The 17,132-nt window shown below is 42.3% G+C and overlaps 1 protein-coding gene across 1 annotated transcript in view; it reads right to left on the bottom strand.

Moving 5' to 3' along the window:
* fam20ca (FAM20C golgi associated secretory pathway kinase a) overlaps positions 1-17,132 on the bottom strand; it is a 150,480-nt gene that overhangs the window by 87,183 nt on the left and 46,165 nt on the right. The gene's annotated exons all lie outside the window — the stretch shown is intronic.

Consider the following 17,132-nt stretch of genomic DNA (forward strand, 5'->3'; position numbering starts at 1 on the left):
CAAACGAGTTTAAAGAAAATGTACATTCTAAAGCGTTCTGGCTAAATTCATTGTAGGCTTTCATACTGAACTGGAGGGACTAAAAAACATTTCTTAACATTATGTTGAAAAAAATTAATAATTCAATTAAAATGATAGATTTTCCGTGAAACTGATGTTTCTCTTTATCCTCATAAGATTACAGCTTTGTTCTTGGAAGATTCTGACTTTATTCTCATTAAACCTCGGTCAGAAAAATCGGACTTTATTGCGCCTTTCAAAAATACTTTTCTTGTTGAAACCATGTAAATATTCATGATGCTACACTTTACTTACTTTTTACTTTTCAAACTTTTTGAAAGTCTTGAAGCCATATCTTTTTTTTTGGTTTTGTTTGGTCTTGTTTTTCGCAACACCTGTTGAATTGTATCTGAGTGCACACGAGTGGGAGGAATACATTTCATTAAGTGTGTGGGCGCTTCTCCTCTCTTTCCTCATGCCTTCATTCTGCATGTCGTCTCCGATATCTCATTATTACCCAGATTGTGCATCGAGGACGATGACTTCCATGCATGCGGCAATTTTTCCCGCGCTTGGAGACGTCAACCTACGCCCGGGGGTGTCGCCGGGGATTCGGGGGCCCGCCACCTCTTTGCCGCATATTGAAACGTATCTTTTCTTTCTTTCCATTTTGCCGTCGACAACCCAATGTGAAAAATAACAATCATTATTAAAACTCAGCTGACAACAAGTGGCCATTTTTGCCAATTGGCGATTGGGCACGTGATCGAGGCTTCTGAATTCTGCCTGGCAAAAGACTGCAGATGATTTCCTTTGGCCCATGGGGCAGTTTGGATTAAGCCATGTAATCGCCGCCAAGTGACAAAACAAGCAATTTTGTCATTGGCTAATGCGACAGTTACAGTATAATTGAGGCCTATGATAAATGGTGATTATTTTCATGGATCTCTTGAGTGTTAGGATATGAGCCCCTGCCTGGAAACAAGCAGCCAACTTGTTTCCTCGGACGATGGGGCAGTTATGATTGAGGCCTCGAGTGCCGAGCTAGCAACATGCGCCCGTGCAAACATACTATGCAGAATCTTTCACGTTATATGGCTTTACAAGAAATCACGTTCAACTATTGTTCAACTATCTATGGTGCTGACGTATAATGACAGGTAGAACAATTGAATGCTCTTCCACTCGATGGCAGTGCACACAATCAACTGGTATGTCGAGAGATGAGGTCATCCTTATTTCAGTCTACATTTGATACGTTTCGTGATTTTTTTTTCTTTTTCTTTGCATTTTTCCAATGTAAAATATGCGTCTCGACTAAAAGTTGGGGAAACACTGTGCGTTCAAATGTCGCTCCAGTTGAAAGGTTTTATAATTAGTCACGATTTTCTACCAGTACGATTTATAATACTTCTTTCAGAAAAGAAATTTGTATTGTAAAAACGTACAGACTGTATGAGAAAGTACAGTTGTTATCCTGATATGTCGCCTGGCATTATTTCCTGTCATATAAAAACGCCACCAAGTTTGACATCAACTGTTATTTTCCAGTCAAAAAAAAACCCCTCAATTCTTGAAACTTCAATGACCACATATTAGTGCTTAAAAAAAGGGATACATATTCAGTCGTTGTCATACGTTTTAATTGCCCGCATGCAACTTTAATATTTTCAATTTCATGTATAATTTGCTGGCACGCTGTGAATCCATTTGAAGACTCGCTTTGATCTGCCGCTTCCACCCCTCTTCTTTGCCGGGGAAGAAACCACAGAATGTCTTCTAAATTCATACCCAACATCAATGGCATGTCAAAACACGGGGCGAGGCTCAGCGCGCGCGCACGCACGCGCACGCGCACACGCTCTTGTCAGCACACAGCGGCTAGGGAGCCACAGAAGTATTTCCAAAAGAACTCTTCGACAATGACACCCAGCAGTCCTCACGCTCGCCTGAACATCAATCACGCGTGACCACGGACGCACGCACGCACGCACGCACGCACGCACGCACGCACAAAATTGGGGGTCTCTATGGTGAGTCATGGATTTGACTTGATTTTACTCCTACGTGACACACACATGCACAAACACACACAAAAGGAGTGAGGGCTCAAAAAGGAAACCGAATGACAGTGACAGGCAACCAATATTTTGGGGAAAAATTAATATTAACATTTTTTTAAATTCTTTTACTGTGACTTATCAGAAGAGGAGATTTTCAATCTTTCCAAGGTGTGGTTTCTTCCCACTAAAGAACGAGTGATATAAAAGTGATACATGAGGGAACTGGAAGAGTGTTTCCATTGACAGAAAAGGCAGAATATATTCTCGGTGAGTCATTCTTATGAGCACTGAGCGACTGCGTTCAGTAAGCAGGGAGTGCGTGCACTTTTTTTTTTATTACCGATATACTATATATATATAAAATCCTACAAATATAGTACATTCAGGGCAGTATAAAATTGCACTTGGATTTAAAGTGGATAATAAATGTGTCGGACATTTGAAAGGCTATAGAGAAGTGTTTTTTTCAAATTCAAATGATTAAGTGCCATCATTTCCTGTGATTATTATGCAATTCCCCCCCAAAAAAGGGGCCTAAATTGACTCCCCCGCACTGTACAAGTTAGTCCGTATGGTTGCGCGTCTGTTAGCCACATTAGCCTGCTAGCATTGGCCATTCGCAGCACTTATGAGCCGGAAAGGGCATGTCATTGGCTATTTGCTTACTGTAAAGTCACCTAACGTAACAAAATTACTTTGGCAGAGTGTGGCATTGATGTAAAGCATACGTGAGCTTTTCAAAATGCCACTGAGTGCAATTATTAATTACGGCCACTACATTGTGTCATCACGCTGTCTTTTCTTAAGATTTTACGCGTTTAGTAAATACCAGCAGAGCAACATGCAGTATCTGTAGGCAAAGCAGTTGCAGGGCTCCAGAGTGACTCTTTTTTTAAGCAAATATTCATCTTACTTATTTTCACTATACTACTGATAAATGGGCCGACGTGAGAAGCAGCTGTTTGTCAGCAATGAAAAAAATATCCGAGAATAGAATGCAAATGTATTTATCGGTTGCACTGGCACGAGTAGATGAAAAGCGTAGTTGAGCTTGAGCAAATGGCACTCAGTGACTGTTTTATACTGACAACAAATCGTCGGTTGTGGTTATTGTAACAAATGCTATTCAGTGTTTCATTACGAAATACGGCACCAGGCGGTGTGATGACACATCGGAAGGAATAAACGGACTGGAGGCTACGCTGCGCACACTCCAACTGAGGCACACAGCTCGTGGATCAAATGCAGAAGAATCGTTTTGACCAATGAAAAAGAGGAATTTATCTTTGCTGCTCTATCGCTTTGGTGTCCAAATGATGGCCCGGGGAGCATTCGCGGCCCATTGTCCAGTTTCTAGTGGCCCGCATCCTAGCCAAAAAATAACTTTTGATACGGCCTGCAACCCTACTGGGTACTATGACGACTGCTATTACTAAATGCAGTTTATAAAGCTTTTGTAGACATGTAAAGAAATGATATAAAACTATAATAAACCTACCGTAGTAACATTTCTTTTTACAAGGCCTTATGAATAACGATCATTCCGTTTCAGAGGGAAAAAATATTTCCCTCCCCTTTTTGTCAAGGTCTGATTTGTAAACATATCACATTCATGATTAATTGAGTTTGCTTTCCAAGTGGTCATCTTATGACAGATTTCTCTGTTCTCTGTTTTGATTCTGAGTCTTGGAAACTCTTTTACTAAAAACAGGAGGTTAAAAACACATCTGTTAAAAATTCAGTTTCCTGCATGCGCAATGTTATTTGAACTTGACGAAACTTTATAGCTGATATAACATGTTAGCAATTTTGCAGTGGCAGCAACATAAAGGAACATAATTGATCCAATTCTTTTTTTTTTTTCTGGTCATGTCACATATTTGCACAGCCAATTGGGTTCCTGGGGCTCAATCTAGTTTGCCGATCAATAGGCCAATCGAAAAAAAATTACCATACGCCGAGGCCTGCTAAGTATGGGATGACGGCTCCATTTATTTATTATATTTTTAGCTATTTATCTGAATTTCAGCATTCTATCACCAATGTGTGTTTCCGTGCAAAATGGCGGAACATTTCATTTAGTGGCACCTCAATGTCAGGGCAGAATCATTTGTTAATAAATCCCTAAGAAGTGTGTCGATTGTGTGGAATTGATTGCTCATTAATCACGGCTTCAAGCAATGGGCTCTTTGCACGTACACTAAGACAATTGTGGAAAATGACATTTTGATGGATTGTTGATCATCATCATTGATCATCTCGAGTAAACAGCAGAGGACGAAAAAAAAGGATCCCAAAAGCAACACAGACAGCACCTTGAACTTTGTTGTGTTCCAATTTAGTGTTCCAAATTCAATTTAAGTAAAACATTTTGTTGACAATAATATGTTGTGCGCATCCCTCACTAACTAGTCGAAACATGTTATTCTGAAGACTATTGCGTTTGTGGAATATGAATGGAGCAGAAAAATCCACCTGTTTTTCTCAGAGGGCGGCCATTTTGCTTCGTACTGCCATTTCTTGTCGACTGAAAATGACATCACAGTGCCCGAGGGTTACTCGATATGTATTTTTGAACAGATTGAGGATTCTACAATTGCGAGTTGCAATCCAGTCAAGCATGGCGAAAGTCAAGAGAGCAGAAAAAAAATGTGATTTGACATAACTTCCCGGGAAGCGCGGCTAGAATCCTAAAGTGACCCGGCACGGTGTGTACGTTTCATTTGTAGATGCTAACATAAGCAGTCAAAGACGCAGTGCCAGAGAGGACGACTCCAAAACATCAACGTCGGAATCATTTGACAAGGTCCGGAGGTGATCACGTGAAGACGTTGTCAATACAAATAAAGCACAGGCTCCAGTGGCTTGAAGAGAGCCAGCAAGTTGTGGATAAAATTAGGAATTAGAGCAAGCGAGCGAGGAAAGCCAGCGCGGGTCAGCGTTCGGTTCGCAGCTCCCCCACTCTCCCGTTTCTCTGGCTCCCGCATCCCCTCAGGGGAGAGGCAATAATAAAGAATATGTGATGAGGATGTGTGAGGCTGAGAGGACAAAAAGAATGCGATATCAGTGCCCTACTCACAGCTGGTGGGAGCAACAAACACCACAGATTCCTTTTTGAAACACAAACATTTAACATGCACATTTCCAGCACGGGCAGAGCTCGTTTGGCCGCATTTGCCGTGAGGATTGAAATCGAACACAGCCGGCTTCCACATGGGAGAATGGTGAAGCAGGATGTGGTTCCTTATCCTTATTCAAGATCAAGGCTTGAAATAGGCGGTTTCACATGGCAGTTTGAGAGTCCAAATTTGCATTTAGCGCCTCGTCACAACACGTTGGATAGCAAAACTGAAAGTCACACATTAGGAAGTTATTCCCGATAATTGAATGGAGAAGATGGTCCCCAAAAGCTTCACTGGTGTGGCGCAACACGCTTACGTCACCTACCTGGACGCAAGCTGAGCGCCATTTATGCGCCGTCAGGTAGCTCGCAACGAGCTTCGGCTTGCTAGCTAGTGCCGCTAATCACGTTGTGGAGTCGACGTGATGTGAGTCATCATCGCCTACATGGTGGTGAAAAAGATACACTTCTGACAAAAAAAAAAAAAAAATCGTTCTCACCAAGGGTCCACGACAAAAAAAGGAGAAGTCATGTTGAGAAGTTTGGGCATGTCAATTTCTGAGCACAACTGTACAACTAATTCAGAAATATGAAGTTTAAATGGAAATTCACGAAAACGAAAACCAATTGTTCATTTGTCATATTGTCGTATTTTTGTTTTACAAAACCATGGGGATTAACCTGCAAAAAAAAAAACACTCCTCAAAATGATAACTTTGCTCATCAAATGAAGTCACTGATTACGTTATTATAGAAAATATCATCACGACATTATCAATACGTACAGTTGCAAAACTGACTTTATACGCCACACACTGCCATTGCCATCCATCCGTACCAATTTTCTAGCTTCATCTACCTCATTATTTACCCTACAACATAATCGTGTCGGTTCCGGTTCACTTTTCTGTCCCTCTGATTTAGTCAGACTTGCCGATGCTCATCCGCCGATCACGAAAGGCAAACATGTCTTGCGGAGTGAAACGCAAACAAAGACAGTCAGTGTGAAAATCTCTCTGAGTCACCCGGATTAGGCGGGATTAAGTGTTCGAAATATATGTGGGTGGAAAATTTAGGTGACCTTCAATAGTCAATACTAAAACTGAAGTCTCTTTCCAGAAGTTTGTGGAGCGTCGGCAATATATCACATTGACTAAAAGTTGAACAAAGGTGGGCCAAAAAATCACGTTGTGGCAAATGACAGATGTGAACCAACTTTACCACTTCATTATTCCAATCGCCGTTAGTCCGAAAAGATTCACACCAGCGGGAACCTTCATTGATCAAAGAAGTACACCGCGCATCAACAACGATGAACAATGAAGTTGTTTTTTTTTGGTTTTTTTGCATTTTCACTCTTGCTTTTGCAATTCTAAAGCTTGGCCGTGCTCGATAAAGATTTTAAATAGACTCGCTTGCTCATAAAACGATGCCTGTTGGACGGTCAGTTGTGATTACATTCACATATTCTGCTTTTGAAAATGAAGGCTCCAAAATGGGACAGCTGGAGCACAAATGAGTTTCTCCAATGCTCCTGAATGAGAGGCAAAGAAAGAATGAGACAAATAGAGCTGTAGTCAACTTTAAGCCACTTGTGGGGGGGGGGAGAAAATTGGCCCAAATTCATCTACGTCGAGGCTTTGTGCTGCACCCTTTCTAGTCATTGGTATTCTTTGAATTTGTTCCTGAAGGTGGCACTTTGAATACAGCGATGCTCCAAATCACGCAAAGGCTTCCTTGCACAAAGACTTGCCATTTTTTTTTTTGCCAAAGAAATGATGGCTGCATTTGAATATTACCTACTGACAAAAGTCCGTACTTACACTTGCCGTCGTGACGATCTGAGAGGCGGCTGTCGTTGGTAACAGCCAGTGGCAAACATCCTGTCGGATTTCCCAAGTGGCGGCGGGGTTATTTTGTCTTGACGTGAGAAGTCAAACTGATGAGCAATAACAGAGGTGGAGGATGGACGCGCAGAGTGCGCCGGCAATGACGCAAACAGCGGCTGAGCGCACGTTTCTCAGCGGGTTGCCTTTTGCGACGCATCAAACCGTCTCCTTGGTTTGCTCTCCTCCTTTCGTGACCTCGTCTTCGCGTTTTGTCAGTGGAAATAAAGATGTATTGTAGATGTTTCATCAAGTTTTGGAGACCGCAGAAATGGTCGTCGGCGTTTTGTCAGTCTTAGAATCTTAAGGACTTGATGTATATCCAACTGAGGAGATAGAATTCAGACTTTTGAGTTGATGATAAACATGAATATTGAAAATGTTTGCAGTACACGGACGGGCGGGCACCCTATGACTGGCTTTGCTTTGGGCCTCCAAATGACTAAATACGCCCTGTCATGTTTCCCAACATTAATTTGGAGTAGGACTCCAGACCTCCCGCGACTAATTATTTAGCTTTCCATTGATCATTCTTTTTCAATTTTGTTCTCAAAGCATTTTGCTATGTTACGGGTAAAGATTTTCAACCGGAATATTTCATTGATGGAGCTCTTGGATATGTTGCGTAAGTGTTCTTTTATGTTGGGCGCAGTATATCGTACTTAGCTGCAAGTGACTGTATGCAAACATAGGGATCGCCACACTTTTGTGTTCAGGAGATGGACTGATCATTCACAACCATGTGGTGCATTCTCCTTTCAAATCCGTCAGTGTCGCCTGGTCTAATTCCTGCATCGAGGCATTGCTCAAACAGTCGCATTGACAAAAAGGGAAAAGGTACCAGAACAAAGAAACAACTTTGCAATAAAGCCCTCACGATATTAAGACTTTACTGTCGGCCATTAGAATTATTCTTAATTGATTTTTGTAATATAATCAGTTGTTTTGTTTTCTATGAAAAAGTCAGGATTGCAGATAGTTGCAATATTACGTTATGAGGGGCAAAAAGTCATACTCTTTCAAGAATATAGACCATAAAAATAGTCACAATCTTATGAAGATCTCAACTCTAAAATAGTGACGCACGGCTGTCATTAAAGTGATGTTATACTTTATTCACGTAACTTTCAGTGTCATGCCGTTATTAGTGTGGCCTTAGATACTCTTTTCTGAGGCTGAATTCAAAATGTAAAAAGGGTTATATCATCGTGCGTATGTTTTCAAGGGAAGTCTTCAAAACGTGATTGGGTTACAAAAACTCTCGACGAATAATATTCTGGTGGATTCGACAGAAACTCAAACTTGCAAACACCATTTATTATGCTCAACTCCTGAATGGTAAGTTTTTTTTGTTTTTTTTTCCCTGCAAGTGCCTCGTACTTTTCAACTTTCAGTATGAAGCGTATTTTGTGTGAACTCAGAGCGTACAGCGAGCGGGGTCATGCCCACAGCGCTCGCTTCCTGACGCAAGTGTACTCGTTTTTGACACGAGATGCGCGAGGCTGCCTGATGCCAAAACATGATGCGCTAACTGTACGTAAAGTTTGGCCCATCTGCCTGAATGCCATTAATAATAACATCTCTGCAGGTCTTGTTTGCATTCATCTGACAACCCCCCCCCCCCCCCCCCCGCGGCCACGCTAAACCTGGGGGCGGCATGTCAACCTCGCGCGCGAGGACGCTTCGGAGACGCGCCCGAGCCGGCGTGCGTATGCATAAGCATAAGCGGGCTCTGCAAAAGCTGCCGTATAGTTCTGTCAAGTCCAGTCACAGTTAGTTCCCCCGCTCATCCGTTGAAAGCGTCGGCAGCCGGGCTGAAGCGTGAGGAGAAAAACAAACGCGGGAGTAAGTCTTGTTTGCTACATTAGTCGCAGATGACACCGATCCTGGCTGGAGTTCGGTTCTTGCTTTGCTTCCGAGAACTAATCCAGAGCATCATTTCGACAGTCGATTTGGAGCTTAATGAACACCATTTAATGACATAAAAAAAAAAAAATAATAATAATAATAATAATCACGTGAATGACATCAATGGTAGTTTTTAGCATAAACACTGAAAGTCGTAATAAAAATGATAATGAAGTGAAGTGTTTTCATGAGGGGAGCAGAGATTTTTCGCGGGACCTGGCTATTCGCGATCCATTTCAGTCTCTATCTGCTACGAATGGCGGGCGTCCACCACATATGAAGAGCTCTTTTCCAAAATCGAAGAAATCCATTTTGAGTATTCTGAAAAAAAAAACTGACATACATTTACCCAAACCTTAAAAGGGAAGTCCCCTTCCCAAAATGGCCGCCCCCTCAGATGGATAAAAACAGGTGGATTTTGCTGTTTAACCCGTATTCAACAAACGCAATGTTGCATCAGAGTGCCGTGTTTTTGACAAGAGGAGGCTCTTGCAACTGATTTTTGTAAAGAATATTTTGGGGTCGACTTCCTATTTAAATGTGTTTGAACCTCAATTTTATCCTGTTAAAACAAATTGTTGGCTCAGTCTGAACATGTTCAAGCCAAGTTAATATGAGTCTGAACATCATGACTGGCACGGCAATCACTCATATTTTAATTTGGCGTTTATCTCATTTTGGGAACTCCATATGCAGCGTCTAAAACGTATAAAGCCAGCAATGAGCATCTGTGAAAGTCTTGGAAAAAGACAAATCTGTTGCCCCGCCCCTTGGCTCCCAACCAGGCTGCTTTGCAAGCGGTCCGGGCGACATTTGGCAACTTTGCACATGCACCGCTCTGCGTCTCAATCTGCAGGTGTGGACGCTGCCAAGGCCCCGCCCCCTCGCCCATCCCGGGCCAACCGCTGCCTCGTGCAGCTATCCTATTTTTCCATCAGAAACGCTGAGTTGGAGCGCAAGCGTTTGCTGACTTTCAGCATTGGCTTTCGTGCTAACAAACGACATATCCCCTCAGACTTTCGCGAAATGTTGACGATGCATTTCTTTACAAGCGCATTTACCGGCATTCCCACAAAGGAATTGCGTTTCTACTTGAATTGATGTTCTTTGGAAAAACAACAATTTGTTTCCTTGACAACAAAGCACAAACAGAGCTAATGGAGAAGGTGCGATTCACTCACAAGGCCGAGTGTGGACGGCGCAAGTGGGCGTCGTGTCCCTGTGGCAAGCATGCGAATGAGGTAACGTCAACCTCTGAGCAAACCCCGTTTGTTGTCCGTTGCAGACGAGTCATTAGGAGCTCAGCGGGCAGCACGTCAAATGAGAATTTGGACCTCCCTGCTCTGACATGTAGGCTGACAAAGACCAAGTGTGGCTTTTATGAGTGGGGGCCAGTGCATTTGGTACCTGGACCATCAGGGGGGACTTAGTGGATTCATCTCTCGAGGTTTAATAAAAATAAATAAATAAATAAAGGTAAAGGTAATAAAGTTGACGCCATAACGAGTAGCCTAGTACTAACCCCAGTTCAAGTGTTTTAAAAAGGCAAGACACAAATGCAGCTGCGATCTTGACAAGATTTACAAATAAGCGAATGAGGAGCCGCCTGCAAACCAAATGGCCGCTCAAAATAGGCGAGCTGGGACAACAATGCAAGGGCGCTAATGACTTGTGCGTCCATGTAGACTGGATGCCGCTTCTCACACAGAAATGTGTGAGAAGACTCATGCTCGAGCAAGCACGAGAACAGAAATTAAGATGGTGAGCTGAGTGTCACTCATTTTTCCACCCATTTGTGCTAACAACGGCTGCAAGGGGGAAAAGAAACTGTGACCTGAAACAGGATAAAGTAGCCTGCCAGATTTGTGTTCGTGAATCGTTCCATTTTGGGCAGATATTTATTCCATTTATTGAAATGCTACAGAGGCAACTGGCGGGATTTCAGACCCATCCTGCGGGAAGAAATAGCATCTGGCGCACAATGAGTCATTAGCTTACGTTAAATAGCCATACATGGCTAATGAAAGCAGAAGTCGGCAGGTTCCGCGGCAAGCAGATGCCAAGGCATCGCCTCCGAGGAAGTGACAGCGGGCGGGGAGGGCATCTCAAACACGATTACTTGTCCGCAAAATAGTCCTGAAGCAATGTTGGCAGCGAAGCCTTGAGACGTCATACCCGTTAACGGCTAATCAGCGGAGCAACGGCAGAGTGAGGAAGGGAGCCCGAAATCGATTGATTTCAAATGTTAATTTCTTTCACTTGCCTGCAGATATCCCAAGTCAAGGTTCGATTTGGTCAAAGTTTTCAGCCGTCTCCAAATTTTCTTTCAGGATATTTTTCATTGCCGCGTGACTACGAATGGTAACGACATCGTCAGGTTTGAAGATGGGCTCACGGAGCTGTAAAGCACTTTCATACATACAGCAGCAAAGTACTTCGCAATATAAAAACCCTTAAGAAAAAAAAAAAAAAAGAACTGCATAAATTAACCAAACAATCACTGAAAAGATGGAAAATATGTTTAAAGGTAATCAGTCATCATAAAAGGAATTACCCAGATGCTTTACTAAAGAATGGAAATGTGAATAATAATAACTAAAGGCATTTTAAAGTACATGAATTGCAATAAAACACAGGAAATAAATTAAATATATAAGACAACATTGATATCTGAAGTCTAGAAATATAGAAAATAATAATAAAAACAAGTAGCTGTGTTGTGAAATGAAATCCAGGAAGACTCTTTTTTTTCCCCTCAAAATAAAAATAATTGCTTATGTTCAGTCAAAAAAGGTTGTCTTTATTTGAATTAAAAAGAAACTTATTCTTAAGCGTCACTGTTAGAAATGTACTTTCAATCAAGTATTGGCAAAATCACGTGTGTGACTGCAGCTCATGATACAAGCGCACTCTCTGAGTCAGCGGGGAATCACACACTCCAGTCACGTTTTGTGGACGGCGTGTATTCATCCACACGCGCGCGGACACACACAGACACACACACACACACACAATCCTCCAAATGCCCCCTGACACGCACAGACTGAGTGGAATGAATCTAATACGCATCTTCATAACAGCCTGAAATGATCTTGTTGACTAAATCAGTTCTGCCCATCTGCACTAAATCAGAATATTATCAGCGGATGGATATTGAACATCCATTTAGGCTTTCCAGGGACTAGCTTGTGCAACTTAAAAAACAGAGTCGCATGAGATTACTCTTGCAACGCAGAAAAGCAGGAGGCTGGCGCCTTGAGAGGACACCTGATTAGGTACACCTGCACAATCTAATGAGATACCATTCTGCCAGGCATTGTGGGCATTGGGAGAAAATTCACAACAGTAGAGAAAGAAAAAGCCCGGAGGAAGATTCAATTCAATTTCAATAGCCGTCTTGCTTAATTACAAGCATTCCTCGATTATTGACTGGCAGAGAGCTGAGTATCTGGACTGGACTTGTAAACTTGGTACCTCAGGAAGATATCATTCGGGATCAATAGACGGATTAACTCATTCACCGCTGAGGATGTTTGTTTTGGTTGGACGGAAACCAACTGCCACCGACGACTATCCGGTCAGCCGTTGAAGGGGATCTCGCCCAGCTTGTCTGTCAAATTTACGTTTGTAAACCATTGTAATGCCTAACACGTCCCTGTAGATGGCGCCACTGCATCACTTTCGATTAGAGATCAGCTCAGCTTTTGGTAGAAGATAAAGATCAGGGGATGAATCCCGGCTTCTCGTGTCCACGAGGGAGACAAATTCCCAAACGTTGGATGTCGGACAAGTTTCGGCACCTCACACTTGAACTTGAACGTACGTGTATGGTAAAAACAGAGCGTGTCGGGCTAGTGGAAAGTGTGTGTCGCCATCGTGGCAAAAGATACGTGGTTCGTGGAGTGACCGGTGAACGCCATGTAAAAAGGCCTGCTGCTTCACGGTTGTATATGGCAGTGAAGCAGCAACAAACAAATATGAAATACACTTATATACTGAAGACGTAATTTGATAAGCACATTATGAGAAACAAGTGCACATTGTGGAATTTGTCTCAAAAACGTTTCAAAGTGTTCCAAGAAATTAAATCAGTGAGTTTCCATCCATGCATAAGGCGCAGAGTAAACAAAAGCTCTTTTATCCAACTCTGTACAGGGACGGAAAGCAACAAATAATCTTGTGACCGAAGACAATACGATTCCGCATTTTGCAGAGTAATTAAGGCACAAATATACGAAGGGAGTGGTCCCAAAATTGCCTTATAAATACAAGTGCGCCAGTGACTGGAGAGTACAATTCACAGTGGTGAGTGGACAACTTACAGTTAGTAATGATTCTCAAAGACATAGCGTGATAAACATCAACAAGACATTTTATTGCCCCGTTCATAAATAAATGATCTCCAGAATGCAACGCAGATAAAAATGCTGCAACAACAAGACGCTTCTTTCAATTAAAAGAAAAACGCCGCTCGTTTTGAAAACAAAAACCCGCTTTTAGCCTCAGCTTCTTCGCAAGATTTTCTATATGAGGCGTGAAAGTGAGTGAGTCATCAATTAAGACACCCAAGCACCAGCTCTATTTCATTTCCTTCAAGAGTGGACATGGTGGGAATTTCATTGCATTTCTTTAGTTAGTAATCATTTTCAGGCGACTTTGTATAGTTATTAAACAACACCAGCTTTGTTTTTCCAGCATTGAGAACAGGTTTTATGTGAATTTGTGATTGCCGGACAACTACAAAAGCTTTCTGCAGAGAACCTGACAAAGAGTTGATCCATAGAAGCAAATAACAGTGACAGTCGGCAGCATAGAAATGCTCATTTGCATCGGACACATTTAGTCCTCCTAATTGATTGATATCGATGACAAATTAGAGGGGGCCCCATACCGAACCCTGCGGCACCCCATTTTGGATGGCAACAAATTTAGAACACATACCATCATATTTCATGCACTGGGAACTACACTGCTGAGGTAATTTGAAGAATAGGCAACTGTGTGCTCGGAAAGTGGAATAGTCAGCGGTGTCAAATGTTTTTGGCAAATTATTCAAAACAAATGACGGTAAACGGCAATCTAACTGCTGTGACCGAACTGTATCTACTCCATTGGACTGTATATCGCCCAAAATGTTCAGGTTGCTTGTGATTGGAAGAATGCCACAAGAAACCTTGATGGATGCTCCATTTCTAATTTTTACAAGCAAAGTAAATCTCCCTCTCGGTATATCTTGTGGCGTAATCCCCGTGCTGAAGTGTTTTACGTTTGATAGAGAAGTCGAGCAAGGCGAAGCTTTCAATCCCGGCTAACTTGCTAACCCCCCCCTGCGACTGAAGCGGATCCAAGCACTGGAAGTACCTGCACCCCGGCGCTCGCCAGTTGCAGCATAAAAAGGAAATAACTCCATCCCGTCAACTTTGAAGTCAGCCATGTCATCTCTCTTCTCAGGGGTCCTCAAATTGAAGACGGCCAGAGATACGGTTGCCGTGGCGATAGTCTGTCCCTCTGCGTCTCTCGGGGGACATTTCATTTTGTTCATTCTCCGGGCTTTTCCTGGCCTTTTGCACCCACGCGGCGCCCAGTGTGCAGTGTGAATTCATTGCAGCTGACATTTAGCCCGCGGGCGCCTTGCGACAGACACGAGACGGCGACCCCGGCGAGGCGACGTCGCCGGCACGCGTTTCGCCAGATATTCGCAAATCTGCTGGAAGTGGAGATGGACGAGGAAGACTTGCTGACAGCTTGTTTGTCCAGACAGCGTTTGTCTTTTGAATCAAGACGACACGCGTGCGTTGGCTTGATCGCAGTGAGACAAAACGACAACGGAAGTGCCAACACTTCGGGTGGCGTCGAGTTCGCGCTGGAGTTCTTTTACAGTCAGTCATTATTTCATTTTGTGTTTTATTTGCGCTTGTTCTCAATCTTGGAACGATCCCAACTTGGAAACTTTCTATGAGAATTCAGGGAATTAAGTAGCAGCTTTCGAAGTCTGGAGAAATTGAGGTTTTTGTGTTGGGGGAAAAAAAGGCCTGACTGGGGTTGCTTTTTGTGCGATGTCGCCTAAAGAAAATCTGCTCAAAAACACAAAAAAAGGTAGAGCTTGGTTATTCCCCTTCTCAACCGTTCGTCTTCTACTCGGGGAACCTCTTCTCTGATTGGCTGGCAGGTTTCGGTTGGAAATATCCCTGCAATAAGCTCGTACGAGCCGTGATTCTGAGAGGTTCTCCGTTGATGTAATCTCGAATAATAAAATAATAATAATAATAATAATGTGCTTGCTGGCAAGAATCATATCTGACTGAATTTCTATTGGCATTGGACATTTAATTAACTGGCTACTTTAACGCAACCCTTGTTTGCAACTGAATGCGAGGGGATGATAAATAATCTACTCCTAAAAGTTTTGTCTACTCCTGAACAATTTGCCTGAAATGATGGCGAGAGATTCATGACAAACCGATGGCGATGCTTTAAACACAGCAACGCTCGTCCAAGCAGTTTTACATCAATGCTTAGATTTCATATCTGTTGTTCTTGTAGTTGTTTAATCGTGTTTGTTTTGTAACGGTTTGTTGAAAAGCACTTTTCTAACATGGAGCCCCAAACAAAAGTTGATGTGATATTCCTCACAGCAAGACCAATTCTCTGCCAAGCGTTCGCATTTCTAAGCCCGTCAAATAACGCCACATGGCGAACATAATCACATTTGTGTCAACACCAAGATTTCTCAAACTGTTCCAAATATTTGTTTGATTTCTGCCTTGTTCCGAGAAGCGTCCCCACCCAGGACGCCATCTAAGATGGTCCAATTGCAAGCTTTGACAAGTTTTCCACATGCCACACACTTTGCCAACATACAACTCTTATCTAACGGTTAAAGCCGGATTAAAACAAACGCCAAAGATGATGTTTACGACTACAAGTGCTAAAATGGCCTCTGAAAGATCCTTCTTACCCAATCCAATTTATACATAAAAACAACAAAGTCGACCAATGCGCTGTAGACCGATAAAAAATGGTAATACAAAGCATAATAACATGAAGCACCAGCAGGAAATAAAAGCTGTTTACAAAACACAATCGGCCAATTCCAATACAGGATCCGAGGATGCTAAGGAGAACACCTTGTTTTTAAAAAGAGGCATGTTGAGAAAGGCAGGATGCAGCCAACCGCCAGCCCATTGGGAGCTTTTCAAGCAAAAAAATCAGATTTGGAAAATGTATTGAGAGATGCCGGCACAAGTGAAAGGTGATTCATGTGTCTGCACTCGTAGGCGTGAAAGCGCTGCGATACTACGACAACCGATACCATTACTAGCCTGCAATAGATCCAATATTATTCTGTCCTCTCTGAGCTGCGGCAAATAGTACTTCAAAAAGAGTTAACGTGTTCCAGGGCCACGATCAGATTGTGACAGCATGATAAGCGTGAGCAAAAATGTTGCACTTTCGTGGTATTGCCGTATTGCAATTACGGTATGGCTTTGAAGTGTTTGCGGAATAAACTATTTTCTGTTGCACGTGCTCTGTGGCTGCGCTAGTGAACGTAGAATGAAAATAAATAATTGAAATAATTCAAATAAAACCAAAATGTAGTGCAGTCGGCGCCCGCGTACAAATGACGCCCAGTGAAATGCGTTGGAAAGTCTTCCAAATAAAAATGCAGATTCACTTTCACTATACATCTACGAAAAACAGGGAAATGGGGAACAAAATCAAATAAATGCAGTCCCACATTGGGGTGGAGTGTCAAATTTTTAAATGAGCATGAGGGATTTTTTTTTTTTTTGTAGGTCTTGACAGATATTCAGCCAAAGACAATTTGTGACACTGGTGTACTGCCAAAACCATTTATCCCATCGGAAATCACGTTGAGCAAATTAATTTGTTCCGGACTCAAAGTGTCACCATCAGAAAATCGTTATTAAAAATGAGATTTCTTTTTTAATTAACATTCTTAATTGTCATACTTCAAAAAAAGTTCACCAGTTTGTTCTAAAAAAAATAAAATGAAGCTACTCCTCACCTTTTGAAAATGTTCCTCCCCATGACATTTTATTGGAGGGTGGTGTGTGGCATATAAATTTTGAGCCATCACTACTTCTCTGCAGGTGTAGTGGTGTGAAAAAAAAAAAAAAAAAAAAAAAAAAG

Source organism: Filicampus tigris, chromosome 16 (genome assembly GCF_054856515.1).
Source record: "Filicampus tigris isolate MCC_2025a chromosome 16, RoL_Ftig_1.0, whole genome shotgun sequence".
NCBI classification, from domain to species: Eukaryota; Metazoa; Chordata; class Actinopteri; order Syngnathiformes; family Syngnathidae; genus Filicampus; species Filicampus tigris.